This window comes from Sinocyclocheilus rhinocerous, unplaced genomic scaffold (genome assembly GCF_001515625.1).
Source record: "Sinocyclocheilus rhinocerous isolate Xijiao unplaced genomic scaffold, SAMN03320098_v1.1 scaffold449, whole genome shotgun sequence".
In the NCBI taxonomy this organism is placed as follows: domain Eukaryota; kingdom Metazoa; phylum Chordata; class Actinopteri; order Cypriniformes; family Cyprinidae; genus Sinocyclocheilus; species Sinocyclocheilus rhinocerous.
The window spans coordinates 808,316-819,615 of NW_015652285.1; the positions used below are offsets into that span (position 1 = coordinate 808,316).

General features: G+C 36.5%; 1 long non-coding RNA gene across 1 annotated transcript in view; it reads left to right on the forward strand.

Moving 5' to 3' along the window:
• Positions 1-11,300, forward strand: part of LOC107714391 (uncharacterized) — a 54,789-nt gene that overhangs the window by 16,432 nt on the left and 27,057 nt on the right. Inside the window, exons 2-4 of the long non-coding RNA XR_001636979.1 lie at positions 7,407-7,479; positions 7,593-7,702; positions 8,021-8,161. This is a non-coding gene — a long non-coding RNA (uncharacterized LOC107714391). The remainder of the gene's footprint in view (positions 1-7,406; positions 7,480-7,592; positions 7,703-8,020; positions 8,162-11,300) is intronic.

Consider the following 11,300-nt stretch of genomic DNA (forward strand, 5'->3'; position numbering starts at 1 on the left):
AACAGTTTCAATATGAAAAATAACTTTTATATTGATTCAATGGATTTATTGCATTTTCGAAAAAAAAAAAAAAAAAAAAAACGTGTGTATTAACAACGAATAAAGTTATACTGTATACTTTGGTTTCAAGAATTAATGAAGCTTCTGTATTTATTTGCTCACTGAGTTTCAATATTACAGTAGGTATTCTTGAAGCATTTAAATCCTCACTTTATTTTTCATTTTTAATATTATGTTATCCCATTTGTTAGTTTTTTTTTAGAGGCAGTCTCTCAGGAATACATTTACACCTTAGTTTTGATGCCTTTAGAGATTTGGTAATTCGTCGAGACAGTTTCCTAATTAATTTCATGTTTCTATTTGTTGTGCTGAACAAATTACAGCTAAGAGATCAAGCCCTGTGAAAATATACTGGCATGTACCACCATGTTTGTGTCAAATATTTAATAATAATGGATATACTCATTTTTTTTTAGCAAAATAATGAGCTTGCTCTAGATTACTGACATACTGTACATTGTCTGATACCATAAAACTCTGAATTAGGCGTGTAATTCGGTAGTAAATGGCTGCTTAAGAGAATTAAAAAATATGTAGCGGGCATGTACTGTACATAGATTTAAACATTACAAGTCAAGTCACAGAAACTATATTGAAAACTGTATTATCGGCCAGCTCTTCATATGTAGTAGAATATATAAGTATGTCCAATTTTATTTGCATACTATATACTTGTGTAGGGCGATATATACTATATAGCAAATCTCACCTGCTTGATTGTTTACATCGTTGCAAAATGTAAACTATATTATCGCCCAGCTCTTATCCACCAATTGTGACTATAAGGCATGAAGATATTGAGATATTTTATACATTAACACAATAATTTTCTGTAAAATTGCTTTTAAACAATCCATATTGTGAAAAGCGCTATACAAAAAAATTTGACTTGACTTGATATTGTTATTAATATTGATGTATACATTGGTATTTTTGTGAGGTTTAATGTAAAAATGTCTTATATTTAAGAAAACGTAAAAATAAAACATCACTCTTACTACTACTGATAATAACATTGAACAATATGTTTGAAAACATTTTTGAAAATGTTGTGAAAGATGAATATGTAGACTGTATTCAATATGTACAGTAAGAAAAAAATATTTGAATACTGTACTTTTTTCTTGAATGTTACACCACTTGGCATATTTAGAGTATTTAAATTAAAAAAAAGTTCAATTTATTATCAGTGTCTCAGAAATTAAACCAGCATGAATACATTTGAGGTGCCATTATTTGTCATTTACCCATACAGTAAGTCTTTTTTTTTTACTGAATCTTACAGTTATAATACCTAGAAAGTCATTTGTGTGAACAGTAGCGATATTGTATTCTATATTTGTTACTCAAGGCATGATTATGCAATAATATCTGCATTTTGAACAGGTTTGTATTGCATAGAATGAGAAGAGGTGGCAAAGTCGTACAAGCTGGTGTTGATGAAATGCTTTTAAAGGTTCCTCGATAAGCTCCTTTGCTGGGTGTTTGTGTGTAAGTGACAGCCTCTGACAGCCTCTCACAGCCCTGTCAGACTGTTTCTACACATAAGCAGTTCTCCTAACATTATGCTTACTGCGTCTTGACTTGTTTTGTTCCTGTGTAATCCCTCCGCACTTGGTCGACTCCATTAGCTGTGCTCGGGCTGCTGAAACTGCAGCTCGCTGTTAAACCTTGCTCAACTTTTCAAACTGACTTTCAAAGCATCTTGTCATGAGAAAGCAAACCGCCAAACTGTCTCACACATCACGCCCGCATTATTTTCATTGCATGGTCAAAAAAAACGCGTTCATCAGTGTTTTCTTCATTGCATGGTGGCATACAGTTAGCAACAATTGTAATATTTCTGGGAGAATTTACACTTGATGTATAGTCCCGGTATCACAAAAAAGTGATTGTTCAACTGAGAAGTTGTTTTGTGTCAGCTAAATACTGTGATTGAAATTGATCCAGTAATATATCAAAATAACATCTTATTTACTGTCTATTTTTCTTCCTGGTTGACTCTGTGTGGATTTTATGTTCTCTTTTTATTTTATTTTAGTTTAAATCAGGTCTGTCATCTGGGGGGAAAGCTATGACGAGGGGGGTCCGTTAAGGCCTTATACAGCAGTATTTCTCCATTTGTGGGTCGAGATCCAAAAATGGGGCAAAGGTCTGTTTTGCCTGTGTCACAGAGAATGTAGCTGGCATGTACATAAATTTAAACATTACAAGTCAAGTCGCAAGTATACTCGGGTAGGGCAATATATACTATATAGCAAATCTCACCAGCTTGATTGTTTATATCATTGCAAAATGTAAATTATATTATTGCCCAGCTCTTACACGCCAGTTTTGTACTTTTTTCTTGAATGTTACATCACTTGGCATATTTAAAGTTATTAGATTAAAAAACAAAATTGAATTTGTTATCAGTGCTTCATAAGTGAAACCAGCATGAATGCATTTTTAGGTGCCTTTATTTTTCATTTACCCACACAATAAGTCTCTTGTTTACTGAATCTTACAGTTATAATACCTAGAAAGTCATTTGTGTGAACAGTAGCGATATTGTATTCTATATTTGTTACTCAAGGCATGATTATGCAATAATATCTGCATTTTGAACAGGTTTGTATTGCATAGAATGAGAAGAGGTGGCAAAGTCGTACAAGCTGGTGTTGATGAAATGCTTTTAAAGGTTCCTCGATAAGCTCCTTTGCTGGGTGTTTGTGTGTAAGTGACAGCCTCTGACAGCCTCTCACAGCCCTGTCAGACTGTTTCTACACATAAGCAGTTCTCCTAACATTATGCTTACTGCGTCTTGACTTGTTTTGTTCCTGTGTAATCCCTCCGCACTTGGTCGACTCCATTAGCTGTGCTCGGGCTGCTGAAACTGCAGCTCGCTGTTAAACCTTGCTCAACTTTTCAAACTGACTTTCAAAGCATCTTGTCATGAGAAAGCAAACCGCCAAACTGTCTCACACATCACGCCCGCATTATTTTCATTGCATGGTCAAAAAAAACGCGTTCATCAGTGTTTTCTTCATTGCATGGTGGCATACAGTTAGCAACAATTGTAATATTTCTGGGAGAATTTACACTTGATGTATAGTCCCGGTATCACAAAAAAGTGATTGTTCAACTGAGAAGTTGTTTTGTGTCAGCTAAATACTGTGATTGAAATTGATCCAGTAATATATCAAAATAACATCTTATTTACTGTCTATTTTTCTTCCTGGTTGACTCTGTGTGGATTTTATGTTCTCTTTTTATTTTATTTTATTTTAAATCAGGTCTGTCATCTGGGGGGAAAGCTATGACGAGGGGGGTCCGTTAAGGCCTTATACAGCAGTATTTCTCCATTTGTGGGTCGAGATCCAAAAATGGGGCAAAGGTCTGTTTTGCCTGTGTCACAGAGATCAGGGAAATATAAGAATAATATACATTTTATAAAATGTTATTTTTTATTAAAAAAAAAATATTATTATTTTTATTATGTTAATATAAAAAGTGTACATTATGTAAATATGTAACTTCTTCATACTATATTTAATTAAATATTTAATGTACAAATGTAAATTATTTAGATTTTTCTTTATCATCATCATCATCAGCATCATCATATATTTAATGTTGAATTGTACAAAATATTAAAATATTTGTATTAAGTTTATATCTTTAAAACAATTTATATATACATATTTATATAATTTATATTAATAATTTTATTATATATTATTTAGATTCTTCAATAATAATAATAATAATAATAATAATAATATGTTTAATTAAATATTTAATGTTGAATTTTACAGAAATTTAGCAGAACCATTTGAGAACCACTGCTAAATGGTATAGTTTAGTACTTCTCAACTGGTGGGGTAAAACAATGCAAATAATAATACCCAACTAACCATATAATCACATATAATTAAAATGGTTATTATATTAGTAGATGCTGTATCTACATATTTTTCCATTGACGGCCATTCATTGCATACTTCCGGGGGGTCTTGCACCAGCCAAACATCTGTCATTGAGATGAATGGGAAAGCTAACGGAAAGCTTTCTTCAGGTATTATAAACCTCCTTTGGTCCACCCATAAAAATTTCATCCGAGGACCTGTGAATTCAAGCGACAGCCCCGGCTGAAATTAATGGAGACGTTTGATTGATTAGACCTGCATTTCAGAGAGATTCCTTTGCAAATCAGTGACTACCTGCATGTAAGTGTTAATGAAATTGCACACCAGCAGAAGTGAGCTGACTCTTTCCATGACAGGGTTAAGGGTCCTGTGGAGATCTTCCCCCTTTTAACGTCTCCATGAAAATGTCATTTGATTCTACAATTTTACAGCCAGTGAAGTGTCTCCAAGTTGATTCATTTATTTATTAGTAAATGAAAATAATGAAACGCTTAAACACATTTCAATAGCGCTGTTTTGTGCTGCTCTGGCTTTATTGCCTTCTGAGCGCCCACAAAAATTTACTTATTTGATTAATGCATTAGGTGCTTTTACAATATGTTGCAAAGCATGGACCCTCTTAATTTATAAGCCCCCGGCTGAATGAAAATGGAAAAATATCTGCTTTCCTCTCTGGCTTGATATTACGTTTTGAAGCACAATGTTGAAAGGGCTGTAATTCATTATTAATGCTCACAATATAAATAGTTTAGATCTTATTAATATTTCATTGATGGTAGAAAAAAAGATTTGAGTGACTGCTACAGTATTGGAAAAATTGTAAATATATTATAAAGACAGTTCATAGGAAATATCGCCACTAGGAAAAGCAAATGTAAACACGCGTATGCCATATGTGTTTCTTTTGATATCATTTCTGCTTCAGTCACCGTGCATAATATTTAACAAAGGAGTCCAGCGGCCTTGTTAAATATGTACCTGGATGATGGTGAGGACTAGTGCACGTGCCTAGCGTGAATATGGTTGGCTCTCTGGGCTGTGTCATAAGGAGATAACTTATGTTTCCCCTTCTAGGGAACTCAACGCTGCGCCCCCTAGGAGGCTGCATTCACCAATGTGCCCTCTAGAGGGCGCAGCGTCTTGTTCCCTCTCGGGGAACTATGGTTACATATGTAACCCAAGACGTTCCCCTTCTAGGGACCCAACGCTGCGCCCCCTAGGGGGCACAATGGGGAATGCAGCCTCCTAGGGGGCGCAGCGTCTCGTTCCCTCTCGGGGAACCATGGGTACATGTGTAACCCGAGACGGTTTTATGGATCTTTTGAGCACTGTAACCGCCATCACAACAGAGATCTTTAATCTCACTGATGTGTGTTTGCCATCGCATTGGGACAGTCCTTGAGTAGGGGTCAGGTGATAATCTGTAAATGCTGGGATGCGGGACCCTGAGAAAAAAAAGGAATATAAGCTTTTAAAGATCATTAAACATTAATACAGTGTGATTTGTGTGTCGAGCCCTTGTGCTGAATTTCGTCTACATCATTATAGAATTTCATCTCAGGGACCCTCTGAAGTGGCTCCATGTCAAACAGGAGATCAGATTGTAAGCGCCTTTAGAGGAACTGATTAACTTCTGGTTTGCACAATCGCTCGCAGGCTGAAGGCCGAAGTGTTTTATCTGTATCCGCTTGAAGCCCCTAAATAAATTGGCTAAATTGGTTTTCGGACCAGCTGAGTCCAGACTTGGCAATTTTCTTCTGCCAACACATTACATGTGGAGACGTCCTCATGTCCCCTTTTTTACAGAATGGTCATCAAACTGGAAAATGATTGACAGGAGGTGTCAGTAGTTGATTTTGCCAGTAGATGGCAGTATTTCCTAAGTACTGCAGGTTGTTTTTCAGTACACTGAGACAGGTCAAGGTTCAGCATTTTTGATATACTGTTTAGGGCAGGGCTGTCCAAACTCGGTCCTGGAGATTGGTTTTCGGACCAGCTGAGTCCAGACTTGGCAATTTTCTTCTGCCAACACATTACATGTGGAGATGTCCTCATGTCCCCTTTTTTCCAGAATGGTCATCAAACTGGAAAATGATTGACAGGAGGTGTCAGTAGTTGATTTTGCCAGTAGATGGCAGTATTTCCTAAGTACTGCAGGTTGTTTTTCAGTACACTGAGACAGGTCAAGGTTCAGCATTTTTGATATACTGTTTAGGGCAGGGCTGTCCAAACTCGGTCCTGGAGGGCCGGTGTCCTGCAGAGTTTAGCTCCAGCTTGCCTCAACACACCTGACTGGAAGTTTCTATGCCTAGTAAGAGCTTGATTAGCTGGTTTAGGTGTGTTTAATTAGGGTTGGAGCTAAACTCTGCAGGACACCGGCCCTCCAGGACCGAGTTTGGACAGCCCTGGTTTAGGGGATATTTTAATGGCTTTCCTTCTCTACCATGGCTTGTCAGGCCGAATATATCTTACTAGTTATACTGTTGTTTGATCCTGTGGTAATAAGACTGAAACTCTGATTAATGTAGTAACATGCTAAATTAATATAGAATGTGCGTTTATGACATTTTACCGCAGTTTGAAGGCAGCTCATCCGATCAAAATTAAGTCTGAGCTTTCAGTTTTTCAATAGATATTTGATAAACTCTTATGTCACACCGAGCCAGAGAACACATTCATCACAGTCTTGTCAAACAATGCAAAAGATGACCATTAGAGGGAGCACTTTTCACACAGACAGACGTTCATTTACTGATAAACGTCTCCTTGTCTTTTTGAAGGAATTTCTCATTGCTTAGAGTTGAAGACTGTATTTGGCAGTGCAGTCACTGATGTAAGAGATGGTCATAATTACAATAATATGTATCAAAAAATCTAAACTTTTCTGCAAGCTCATATTATGCAATTTTCTATGTGAGACATAGAATGAAAATCTGGAACAATCAGTACAGACCATTCCTGTTATGTATTGCCTTTTGAGCTCCTGTAACTTGTGTTGTAATGTATGGATTTATTTCTATAAATTACAGTATTAACTTCGAGATCAGGCTATGCTATTATACAATAATATAAGCATTATTATAATACTAAACAATATTTTTTATTTGTTTGTATTAAATTTAATATACCAATTTCTGCATATTTGATTTGAAACATTTCTCGTAGAAAATTTAATCTGAAATATGTCCAAATAAAGCCCCTCTTGTTTTTTGAGTCACCCAAGGGCATGACAAAGATAACATCTGCTCAAACCAATGTAAAAATTCACATAACATGTGACACTGTGTTTACAATGTATTATATTTTTAAATAATATTTTACCAGAAATATTTTTAGTCAAATATGTATTGTTAAAGACACAATTGAATGGAACTGAACTCCAACATTTAGTTATTACTTAAAATAATATGCAAATATTTTTCCCTGTCTTTCTTGCAGAATCTTGGTTTGGAAGAGCAGAAGAAAACCTTTAAATACAAATTTAAAAATAAACCTCCTGTACAAAGAAACGGTAAGGAGTTGCTCAGGGTAATGCATCGATTTCATTCAATTGTAATGAAATCGGTAAATACATGGATTTTTGTTTTTTGTGTGTTTCCTCACACCTCTACATCTTTTTAAAAGGTGAGGTACACTGGACAGACAGAACTCTCTCAAGTCTTCTGGAAGTGTGGCAGCACGTGGTCACATGACCTGGAAGAGAAAACCCAAGAGACTTCTGGGATCCCTCTCTGGTTAGTGACACCATTTTATAAATCTCAAAACACATTTTTTGGTTAAAAATTCACAGACATGTTTGACATTAAATAGAAGCCGATGTTTTTGGCCTTTTTTTTTTTGTTCCTGATGAAAGATTCAGTTAACCATGAGATAAGTAAATCAGCGCACATATGGCTTGTGTGATTTCACCCGTGCTCTTGAGGCAAACCCCCTTTCGCTACACAGAGATGTGGTGAAGGTGTAACGTATGGCAGCCTCGCGTGACTGACAAACGTGGCATAAACTGACATGACGACACAGTGTGTTGTTTTGATTTGCCCTTTTGCCTGCAGAATGGGCCGGTTATCAACCTGGAAAGAAGTCTAAAGGCTGATGAACTGATCCGCACAGCGACACAGCTGCGCTCTCTTCCCCTCTTCGTCTGTCCAATCTTTCCATTTATGTCCTGAGATCCACAACTTTCTGCAACTCTGGTGAGTACCGTGCCCTTTTTCTTTAGTACCCCTTCTAATCCATATAATCTTGCTGAACTGATTCTTGCAGGTTCTTCTCAGGCCCACGGTCCATTTTTGAGCAGGAAATGCCATTATGGGAAATGGGATGACCTTTTGCATTGGCAATCTATTGATGAATCAACATCCATTCGGCTGGGAGCTTTCGTTGAGTGTTGTAGGCCTTGAAGCACGTGGGTTCATTTCTGTGCTGAATTCAAAGTGCACAGCGTATGGATTGATTTTTTCCCCATTGAATGTTATGAGCATGTTTCTGAAGGAGAGAGACATTTGCAGTAGTATGGGAAATTCTGACTGAGATATATTTAGCCGGTGTGACCCGAGACTTTTTTGCTGACTGTGCTTGCAGTTCAGGGCCTGGTTGATTCTGACTGAGCGAATGGCGTAGAAACTAGGCTAACTATCATAATGAATATTAATTGCGGATGCGTGTTTGCATCTGTCGCCATGAGTAGGTCCAGAGGTTTCCGCTGTCTCCCTGCGCATGATGTTGCGTCAAAGTTATTTCCTTCCCACCGACTTGTCTCAGACACCTCAGAGGGAACTCTCAAGGGAGTTTTTGTCCTTTGTCATTGCGAGTAGTTTTGCCACATTGGCAGCTTTTGCTCAAGGGCGATCAGTGTAGGGACTGCGGAATAGTGCATTAAAAATAACTTGCATGAACCTTCGAGAGCTTGTGCCACACGTTGGCTCACACTGGTGGCGAAAGGGGATGCTGACGCTTTGTCACGATGTAATGGCGAGCTCACCCTGACAGGCTTCGCTTAGATGCTGAGAAATGCTTTGGATTGGTTGGTAGACAGGCACTCAAAGCAGAGCCATTTTAACCAGCACTGACACGTCATGTGAACGAATCTATTCATATGTCTTTTCATGATAACACAGCTATTGTATGTACTACACAGAGATAAGGTGTAGATCACTTTTCACCCCAAAGTCACAGGGATCTTTTTGATTGTGACATTAAACGGAACTAATTAAGTTATTAAATTAAACACAAGTTTCTCACCGAATTCTCATTACCATAATGCAGAGGTTCTCAACCTTTTTTGACCTGATGCCCCCCTACATAGTGTAATATAGTTCTGTTAATATTATGCTATGTAGGGGGGCTTCAATTATATATTACATTTAACTATATTATTAACAAAAACTGGGAAATGGGTATATATGTTAATATAGGTATATTGATTATCACAATTCATTTTGTGATTCTAGAAACGTCAGTAGTTATTGAGGGAAAAAAGAAATATGTTTTCATTTTATGTCTTGATTCTGTTTTTAGCATTTTAATGTAGTTAGATAATTAAAACAATAATTAATACTAAATAATATTACAATTAAGAATATATTAATATTAATTTTAATTAAATTAATTTTTAATTATATAATATGTAAGCTGCCTTAATGTGTCTAGATGGTAATTCTCATTAAATATTCATTACTGTAATACAGTAGTTTTTTCTCTATCAAAGTAAAATAATACTGCAATTAAGCATATTTTCCCACAACATCTCATTTCTGTATTGTGACAGTGATTATGTTCATTCTCAATGGTGACAAAATATTTTTATACACTACTGTTCATAAGTTTTGGGTTAGTATTCAGCATGGAAACATTTAATTGATCTAAAGTAAAGTGTTTTTACAGTGTTACAAAAGATTTGTTTTTCAAATAAATGCTGTACTTCCTGTTCATCAAACGATATCATGGTTTTCTTTAAAAATATTAAGCAGCAGAACTGTTTTCAGCATTGATAATAAGGAGTATTTCTTGAGCACCAAATCAGGATATTAGAATGATTTTTGAAGGATCATGTGACACTAAATACTGGAGTAATTTATTTATTTGTTTGTTTTGATTTGGTGTGAAATATGACCTTGACGTGTTCTTGACAGGTTTCATGCGAATTAACCTACAGAACAGTATAAAATGTTTCACAACAAGCTCTCCACATGTCCATAAACTCTGTTTGTTTCTCAGTCAGTGACAGCAGCAAAATGTTCTTCTGTCTCAAAGCGTCTAATTTTTTATGAAGTTTCTCTGTGAAAGTCAAGGTTGCTTGGGGAAAAAAATATAAGAAACATGGCGCAAAAGACATAAAAATTGTACACAGTCTGGGGAGGATGGATGAAGAGGCTTGTGTGTTGTTAACATGCTGGAGTGCTTCCGGTCTCGGCTGCATGCTTTTGGCTTTTCGGGTATTTTGGCTTAAATTATTTTCTTGTCATCTGGGCACACATTAAAGGCAAGCCCATCTGTGACTATGGGATGAGTGAATGCAGGGCACATGCAGATTACTCTTATTAACATCTCAGTGCCACCATTATCAGTTCAGCAGGGACTGGAGTCCCCTGTTTGTCATAGTTAATGTTTCCAGTGCAGTCAAAGCCTGACTTATGATAGACTATTTCACTCCTGTTTCAGACTAACTCCATCTGGTGTGTTGTGTGGTCTTGACTCTAATTTGTCATTCTTTAGTATTCATGTATTCATAGTACGCAGCTTGAGCACATTCACTTGTGTTTGTTTGTGGGAGCTTGGATGATTTTTTTTTTCTTGCTTGCATGCACATCTAGAGATGTCGTAACTAATTGAACTTCTCTTAATTTATGCAGAGCATGACGCCAATGACCATGCATGCAACTTATGTAAACATCATCGCAAATCGATACATTCAGGCTCACTGCAATGACTGTTTTACTAGTTACAGAATGCATTTGCATGAGCGGAGTGCAGTGACTCCTCTGGCACATGATTTTTATAGTGTGCCTCCATTGTAAAAGTCTTTTTGCAGTCATTTTAAATCTAAAGCATGTTATAATTGGCTCATGATGTGAATGGAAAATTGACCTAATTATTGCCATTACACTAGCTCACTTTTAATGTTTTTTAGTGATTCATGACTCAACGCAGCACAGAGGGGTTGTGCATGAACATGCCCGGTCATAAAAACATCATATTACATCTTGGAGGTCGAGGATTATTTCTGTACTTACAGAGCTCAGCTGTAAGGATTTCTGGTGGTTCAGATTTTGTAACATTGGGAACACTTCAAATTGACACTTCAACACTTCAAAAAAAAAAAAAATTCGTTAT